The sequence below is a fragment of the Oenanthe melanoleuca genome, chromosome 2, assembly GCF_029582105.1.
Source record: "Oenanthe melanoleuca isolate GR-GAL-2019-014 chromosome 2, OMel1.0, whole genome shotgun sequence".
Classification (NCBI taxonomy): Eukaryota; Metazoa; Chordata; class Aves; order Passeriformes; family Muscicapidae; genus Oenanthe; species Oenanthe melanoleuca.
The window spans coordinates 30,671,429-30,680,839 of record NC_079335.1 but is presented as its reverse complement, the minus strand read 5'-3'; positions in this window follow the sequence as shown (position 1 = coordinate 30,680,839).

Below are 9,411 nucleotides of genomic sequence, written 5' to 3'. Positions count from 1 at the left end.
CATGGATGACTTGTCCATGCATTAAATATGATAAAAGAATAACATAACTTTGATTTCTGTAGGTATGGAGCAACGTGTCATGGGAAAAAAAAATAGTTTTTGTTTCCAAGTCTACTGAAAATGTTGTTCATTAGACTCCAACTCACAGGGAGTTTTCATTTCTGGAGTGGGAGTGAGCTGAACTCAGCTGAATCCTGTGCTGGAGTGCCTTGTGCCATCACACTGCTCTGCAGCAGGACACCTACACAGAGCTGACTGATATTTAAATTCTTCTGTGGGAGATTTGAGGGTTTGGAGCTGCAGCTAAAAGCCAGCAGGAATATCCTAAGTACTAAACAGCTCTGTTAAGTTAAAATAAATTATATCACCAAAGTTAATGTGGAATTGAAACCTACCTCATGTGAAGGTTAACCCTAAGAAATATTTTTATAACACATTTGAGTGAGATATGTTAAAATATATTTTAAACTAATTCTGAATTCCAGTGAGAGTAAGCTTTATTGTCTTGACTGATTTTTTTATGAACAGGGGAAGGTGTCTTCACATTATTGAAAGAAGGGGAATAAAAAGCATATGAGGAAACAAAAGTACTGGAGTTCATAATATGTAAAGCACAGCTTGTTATTACTATGTGGCCAAATTGCTAGCAGGTGAAAGAACTGGGAAATTGAAGAAAGTGGGGCAAAGATCAAAAACAGTAGATGTTGATAGTTTTTCCACTTCTGCCTTCATCCAGCTGTCAAACCTGCATATACAACCCTACCACAACACTGAACATATATCACCTAAATATTTTTCTGTGGAGAGACTTCTCCTATATCTACATATATACTTCCTCTGATATATATTCATTCAATATATACATAGGTCAGTTGCAACTATAAACTATAGATGTTCAGGCAGCTTGTTTGTTTCTTGCTATTTTCATCTTATAATGCAGCAATTGCATTTGGTACTTAAGGGTGTTTGAAATTGGCAACACAATAGTTTAAACTTTTTCTGAAAAAGCCAGGTTAGTGTTCCAGAATTAACTATTCTTGGTTAGGTCAGCTGGAAAAAAAATATGCACAAAGTTCAAACCACTCTGTTCTAAAGCAATGCTTAATTTTTTTTTTTGAGATGCACCACCATTATAAATACTTAGGACAAGCTTATGAGACCCAGTGGTTAGGAGAGGTCAGAGTGGCCCTTAAGGTGTAAAGGATCGGTGGAGGGGAATAGAGAGTTGAAAGAGGAAGAATTACAAAAGTTCAAAACCACTGGTGTAGAAAAGGCACAAGGATGTCATAATTTCTTGTTATACATGGGTAGGTCTGCCAGAGTCAGCTCACTGGAACAAAATTAAAATTGCTTTGGGTTTCTAAAATAAAAATAAAAATAAAAAATTCCAAGGCCAAGTCAATTCTATAAATTTAGCTTTTCTGACTATTTTTCTGTTATCTAGTTCTTTTGGTGACTATGTCCTTGTTTCAGAAGAACTGGAATATAAGAACTTAGGAACAGTTAGGAAATGTGTAGCCAGTAGAATACAAAGTAATTAGAAATTAAGAAGTGATTGATTGCAATCTTCATAAATTGCATAAGGGTTCTTTTGTTTTCAGATAACATTTGTTATATTGAAGCAAAAAAAAAAAAAAATTATTAACTCCAGTGATGAGTTTGTGTCAGTTCATATTTTCAGGATGATTTATTTAAGTCTGGTCTCTAGATTAGAAACAGGAAACAAACAATTTACTTTTAGGTGTTTTGCAATTCTGTGGATGCTGTGAGAAAAAAAAGATGGTAAAAACATCATACAAAATACCAGAAATATTCACAGGTCTACATTGGTATTTGTGTTTTAGCATCCCACCAATTGCTTCTGACTACTTTCTGGTGTTAAATCCCTTCTAAAGGAATTCATTGCTTTGGCAAAGGTACCCAGACAAGATCATGGCTATTTCTGGTTCTCTGGTCATGCAAAATCGTTTTTCCATGCTGTTTCAGAAAACATATGGAAAAGGAAAGTTGAATTCCTCAGCTGAATGAAGCAGATGTTTGTTGTTTAGTCTTAATCACTGTTGGTGAGTAGACTTCTTCATTCACTGCCCTTGTCAGTGCAGTCTCCTTAAGGGCAATGGGGTACTTTCTTCATTCAGCCACAAATTTCTCATATATTACAGAAAATTCAAAGTAAATAAAGGTATTCATCAAAAATTTTGAAAGACTTTAGTATTAAGGAAGTTAATAATGAAAGTACTTAAAAATAGATTATTTATTTATATTTTCAAATACTTTTTTCCATTGACCTTTATAGTATATTCTGGGCCCGATGCCACAAAGGTGTAATTAATAAGTTTTTATATAAAATGGTATTTTTAATCTCATCCCTACAAATGCATAACATTTGCATTCTTTTCCAACATATACACTAAGTGTTACTTAAATTTACCAAGTCAGTTTATAATTATATATTGGGTTATCTAAATTTTGGATTTATTTGCCTCTTCCTGTTTTCAGATGTAAAAATGTTACTTCCAAATAGCTTTTTGTAATATTAGCAAAAGCTTTTCCCTATCTACTTTGAGACTTCTCAGCATCTCGTTTATTTTCAGAGTTTGATCAAACTTGATGACTTATTTATAGTAGGCTGTTATTGTGCTTAGTGCTGTAAAAAACATGGACTCAGTTCCAAAAACCCCTACCCTAAATCAGATCCAGGCAGTCCAGTTGAACACACTGTAAAATTGCTTCATCAGTTTCCATTGAAAGATAAAATTTCTTTCATTATTTTCTCTTTATAACCCAAGAAATGCAAAATGTATGACTGTTTTCTAGTATTCATTCCATATCCTCCTTTCTGAAAATTGATATGAAGATTTGTTTAAACTGATAGCAGTAACTACCTCTTCTGTGAATAAATTACACTTCCCATTTCTGAGAGGTCCTACTCTTTTCCTCCTTCTGACCTCTTCTTCTCCATGTACTTTAAAAAATTCTGATTTATCTCAAACCCTCATGCAATCTGCTTTTCATTTTCTACCCTTAATTTTCTTATCATTTTTTGCACTCTCTCTTAACTTCATTCTCTAATCTTCTCAGTACTGCTGTGTAGCTGATGTTTTATGCCTTGTATTTCCTTTTTCCTTACTTTTTATTACATTTTGGACTTTCCAGCTCATCCTCATTGACTTTTTACTCCTTGTATATGTATTGCAAGATTGCACATGCAACCTTTGGGTATGCATTCATTTACCCCTTCACATTTTTGGTTTTTTTTTTCCTTCAGCTGTCAATATTTTTTTCTTTAATGTTTTCATCATGTTAATTTTTCATTTGACATGTTACATTTCTCTAAAATGACTAATATTAAATGTTTTGAATTTTTTAAAATAGTTCAAATTTTATTTGTCTTTCTAGTTTTGAAAGCAAAACTGGTATTTGTGATTCTTTCATGAATAGGTTTTCATGCCTCTAGTTAAATGATCATCTCAAAATTTCTTGCAATGACTTTTTTAAAAATTTGTGTAAGAAAGATGGAAAACCTCTCCAGGAAAAGGAACAGCCTTAATTTTTTGTAACAACAACTGCATTGCTAAAGACAAACAAATTAATCCTTTCCTACAATAAGGGATCAGTTTTGCATTTTCTGTGCCAGTCGAGGATTTCATCAAGGATGAGATCTCACATTAAGGCCACTCTGTGCCCATCCCTGTCTGCAGTATATTTTCTAAAGTTAGCAGACAGGTTTGTTCCTGTTGAAGGGTCTTCCTCTTGACTGATAATAAAATGGCAGTGGTGGCCATGGAGACCAGTGGCCATAGATCTTGTAAAGAAATGTTTATGATGCCTAGGAAGGAGTTATGGATGCTGTGAATCAAGCTTTCTAAGTAAGATCAAAAGCAAAGATGCTAGAGAGCTAGGCAGAATTTTCTTAGGTGCTATACACAGTTAAATGGTATTTCAGCTTCTGTACAATACTCACTTTCTGGATATGACTTTGTTGTACATGTTTATGTATGTGCATAGATGTATATGTATATATAAACATATATATCTAGAGATATGTATATACATACATACATACACACACGTCATCTTGGCAAGTTGGTGATGATTTGACAAGGCTGAACATAGCTGGGATTTTTCAGGTTTGTGTTCTCTAGTAATGAAAAACCCACTGGACTATCAGAAAGTAAGTTGCACATGAGTAAGTTAAATTCATAAATGTTTCAGGCCAATTTAAAATAGGTGTTGTAGCCAGACCTTTGCTCCTGCTCCGTTCCTTCTTAGGCTGATGATTTAATTTTCTGCTGGTAAAGGAAAAGTAGAGGTGGGCAGTGGGTATCTCAGATAATTGAAGCAGCAGATAATGCAGGGGTCATGTTAAGGATTTCTTGCTTAGGCTTCTGTCAAATGAAAGATGATCCAAAATATCTCTCTTTTGTGAGATGCAGATTCAAAGTAGATTTTGGCCCTAGGTATTTATTAGCAGATTGATTTGACTGTTTCTGAACTTGAAAAAATAAGTGAGGTTTGAGAGTTCTGGATTAAATTTTTACTTGTATTACAGCCTTCAGTATACAAAAAATCATAATTTTACAGGTGTAACCTGTAACCTGGGCCAAAATTATTTTTGTACAAAAATTAAAATAGAGAGACATCAGATATTAGAACAAACATCATATCTGATTTATAGCTAGCTTTAAAAAAAAAAGTTGAGTGGACCTATAACTGATTTAACATTGTTTGAGAATTTCATTAACATCAAAAAGAAGTACGAGTTATGTAGTATCAGTAGGACTCTCCACTTCGAGAAATACTGAGGGATCAAGTGTTGAACATTAACTTTACATGACAAAATATACCTAAACTAAGGTGACAGTGGAAGCTTTCTCTGATGCACTGCACTGTATGGGGGAAGGGAGAACTGAAAATGAGGAAAGGAACAAACTGGACCCTTAGTGCCAAGCAGCACAAATTGGAGTTAAGATGAATAAGAAGAATCCAAGAGCTATTAATCGAAGCTCAGCACCTCCAGGGATAAATGATTCTTATGCCTGAAATAGATTTAACTCTCCCCAAACAGTAATCTCACTCCTGAACAGGAAATGAAAATAAAAACCAGCTACCTACCAGGCAAGAGCAGTCTCTACCTTCTGAATATTGCAGTCACTCTAGAGCTGCTAAATGCCTCTCCCTAAGTCCCCTACTATAAAAATTTGTGAATGTGAATGTCTGCATAATAATCTTTAGCTATATAGGGATTTTTAAAAGGGTCCCTCCTTTCTGAACCCTCAGTTCTTCCTTGTATCAGTGCTCTGTCATTAATATGTAATTTACATGTGACATCATTTGCACTGTACTTTCATAAACTGTAGTACTTAATTTTTCTCAAATAAAACTTTGCCAAGCTGAGAATCATTATTTCAGTTTTGAAATGGAGGAATTCTTGAAAGTTACTCTTCCAACATTCTGATGAATTATTTATTTTTTAAAAGAATGTTAGATATGCTGCTATTAGTTTCCAGATGCATTTAATTTAGTTCAGTTTCCCTCATATTTTCTGATTTAAGCTACATAAATATATGTTTAAAAGATGCAATATTTGTTTTGGAATTTTTTAAAGAAGCTTTTGGCTTAAAAGTCAATGAATTTCTTTTCCAAAGGGAGGAGGGTTAGATGAGTGCTGTGGAATTCTGCAAGTCCAGCCCTGAAAAACTGTCTGTATTTAGTTGCTAAAAAGGGCTGGGAGGAAGCAAGGATCTACTATTACAATTTTTTTAGACCTTTTTTGAAAACCTTCTCCAACCTTTCCTCAACAGCCTTTAGTTCATGTTTGGCTGTAATTCATATTTACAGACATCTTTTCCTGATTTGTCTATTTCCACTGGGGTTTCATTGCTTTGGATAAATCTAGCTGCAGTGGAGACAGTGGCAAAGTGTTGACTTCATTGGCATCAGGGTTTCATCTTGCAGTTTGTGTTCTCTAAACTGTTCAGGTGCAGCTACTTCAGCAGAGCTCCTGTAGTCCACAGGAGCCTGATTCTTCCTTTTTACTTTTCACTAGATGTGCAAAACTTTTTTTTAAATTGATTTGCTAGTTCATTCATGAATCAGTATTATAACAGAGAGACTCTGATTCAGCCTGAGCTGGAATTACTGAGAATCTCTAATTTTGTATTTTGGTGTATGCAAAATCTATGAAGGGAAGGAAAATTTCTCTTTTCTCTGTAGTGTAGCCAAGGTGCTAATGAACTTGGAAGCAGATCTTGATTATTATATTTTCTAGTGCTGCTTGATTGAAAATCAAGGGCTTCTCAACTTCTGATGTTTTCAATCACCCATGTATCTCAACCTGGAGAAAATTTACTTCATACCATCTTCAGTTTTCTTTCTCTGAACTGGGCTATGTTTCCTCTTTTTTTTTGTACTTGGAGCAAGTGTTAGACTTGTTAGGGAATACTGTAAAGGTAATGTACTCTGAATGTGTATAGACACATTGTTCAGAATGCATAAGCACTGTGGAGGTGATGCTTTCCTCTTTTGATTCTCTTATTTTCATAATACTTTCTTTACATGGTAGCTTTTTTATTTTTTCAATACTGTGTCTGATATGTGAAATATGCTTTATGTACATATCTTGTTAAAAGCATTGAGGTTTTGTTAAGAAGCATCAGTAATCAGATCAGACCTCCTCATTATGTGGAAAGCTATGGGGGTTTTCCAAATGCTTCACCTATTTAACTGCACTTTGGTATTGGAGGGATTCTACATTTTGAAACTGTTTCCTCTTCATTTCCCTAAATAATATCCTAAGCAAGCTATTCATCCACCCAATCTATTCAACCCTTTCCCCAGATAATTTATTAATATATTGGGCTATCTACTCCTCGGCCCAGAAACCGATGGGAATCTTTCAACCTATGTTTACCTTGAAAGTTACTTTTAAAAAAATATTTATAGATGCAAAGACAGACTTTCTCATCCTGTGGCAGACATGGCTGATTTGGACCTTTTGTTGAGGGTCACACTAAAATGTTTTTTGAATACCAAATGCTTTTTTTTAACATGGATCTGGCTCTTCCACAGCCTGCTTACCTATATTCAAATGTTTACCTAAGGAATCTGAGACATTTCAGTTGGCATTGAGTTTTCTAGTATGCAGTATTAGTGTACAAGGATTGTTCCTACAGATCTAGTCCATGTTCTCAACTGAGTAAATACTCCCTTAATTACTCACTAGCAGAAATCTTTTGAAAGAAATATTGTAATGAAATTGCTATGCTATATACAGTAATCAGGATAGAAAACTGAGGCTGGGTATGTTAATGTTTGAAGGACTCAGCACCTGCATGACCAAAGACAGCTTTTCCTGAGGGACTTGGGAAAGCTGTTAATGTGGCAGTGGAGAGGAGAGGGATTGTGGAGGCCAAGCACTGAAGATTGGGAATGACAGAGGACACAACCTGGCTAGAGAGGTGTAATGAGAACTAGAATGTTTTATACTGTTAACTTCAGTAAATACTCACAGCAAACACACAGGAAAAAATCCATGAAGAGATCCCATAGCAACCAATTTCCACTCCTGCCACACTCCCTCATTCACCACCTTTCAATAAAGCACTAGTGCTCCCTTTAAGACATAGATATCTTATTTGCAAAACAATGATCATGTTTCAGGGCAGCCTTACCTCTGATAGGAGATGTCATGCATTCTGTTAAGAAATAAGAGCAGAGCAGCACAGCTCTGATGCTGAATGCAGGTGAAGCTTGAAGTTGTGCTTGAGCATAGTTTAGAAGTGTGATGTCCTTTCAGACAAAGCTGAGCAGTTTTCTGCATCTTGTGGGACTCAAACGGACATGCAAATTTGTCTTCACATGTCTCTTATTTTTACAATGAATGAAAAATTTCTGCTGAATGTTAAGAGATTTCCACTCCTTTTTGGACTAGTCGTTGATTGTCTCTAACAACACACTTAGCAGAATTAAAATATACATTTAGCTCATTCCCATATAATGCTTAAAAAAGTGCTGGATTAGATTAAAAGGTACAGAGAAATATTAAATCTGTATAAAACACATTGCTTCTTAATCCCTATATGTTGTAAGAACTACAAGCATTTATTTCCATTAATAAATTAATATTTGACTTTTTTCAACATAAAGCCAGAGGGAAGGATGAGTTTTAGTGGAAATGGGAGTGAAACCATTTCTGGAAACAGTAAAGACAGAAAATTAAGTGGCAAATTCTACTGGAAAGTAGACAGCAATTCTTCAAATATGCATCAAGGGCTTGCACCTTCCTAGAGCATTTGTTAGAAAGAGTAGTGTGCTGATACAATTAGTATCCTGAACAACCCAGAGATGATCATAGACACAGCTGTTGTTGTTTAAGGTAGCAGGCACATCAATGGCAAGGCAGTAGATATTGATTTGTGCAGTGACATCCTTCTAGCTATGTCATCTGAGTGAAAGAAGTCCCCAAATTAACCAATAATATAGTGTTAGAAGTTGTAGTAGTCGCCTCCTGGGACTTGTTCTGGTTAAGGATAGATACCTCTCCTCTTCCCACAGCCATCAATCCTTCTTGAAGGACTGCAGGCAGGTCTCCACTGGTCAAAAACAAAATGTGAAATCCAAAAGGACAAAGTAGTAGATTGCTGTATTTTATATTTATTGAAAATGTCCTCACAGGACAGTGGAAGTCAATCTAACTCTTAATATGCAATTTTAAGAATGTTAAAAACTGAATAAATTTTCCTCTTTAGGTATTTGAATGCAGATGTTTTAAATGTATATTCCAATTTCCATCAAAATCAGATGTCAAAAACTGTTAGTTGTATCAATTTGATTTTCTTACTGTTCTGATTGTACAGTCCATTTTTGTCATGGGCCACTGGCTATATAGTACATCAGCTGACTGTATGTAATAAAGGGTAACAGGCCTGGATATTGTTGATGTTAGAGCAGTAAAAAGCAGTGACCATAAATACTTAATCCACATGAACATCAATGGGAAAGTCTGTATGTAAGTAATAATCATGTGACGTATAAAATGTTAATCAAAGAATTCAAGATCTAATTTGGATTTAAACTGTCCCCCATTATGGTGAGATTTCTGTTTATTTGGCAATATAAAACCTTCTTGTAATCAAACTTTTTACAGTTCTTGAATTACCTTTATATAAAGGTTATGCATTTTATCAAACATTATGACTGAATTTGTTCTCTTGCTGTTTTCAAGTAGATGGGCAAAAAAATTCTTTTGACACATAAGCTGAGTTTTATTCAAGCAAGTATTCAATTAAATTTGGAGAAGTGTATTTATGTTACTGATTTTGAGATCCAGATGCAATTATAGACCAAGCCTGAATTAAAAAAAAATGAAAGTATCTTTCCATATATGAGTTACATTACAACTACATATAG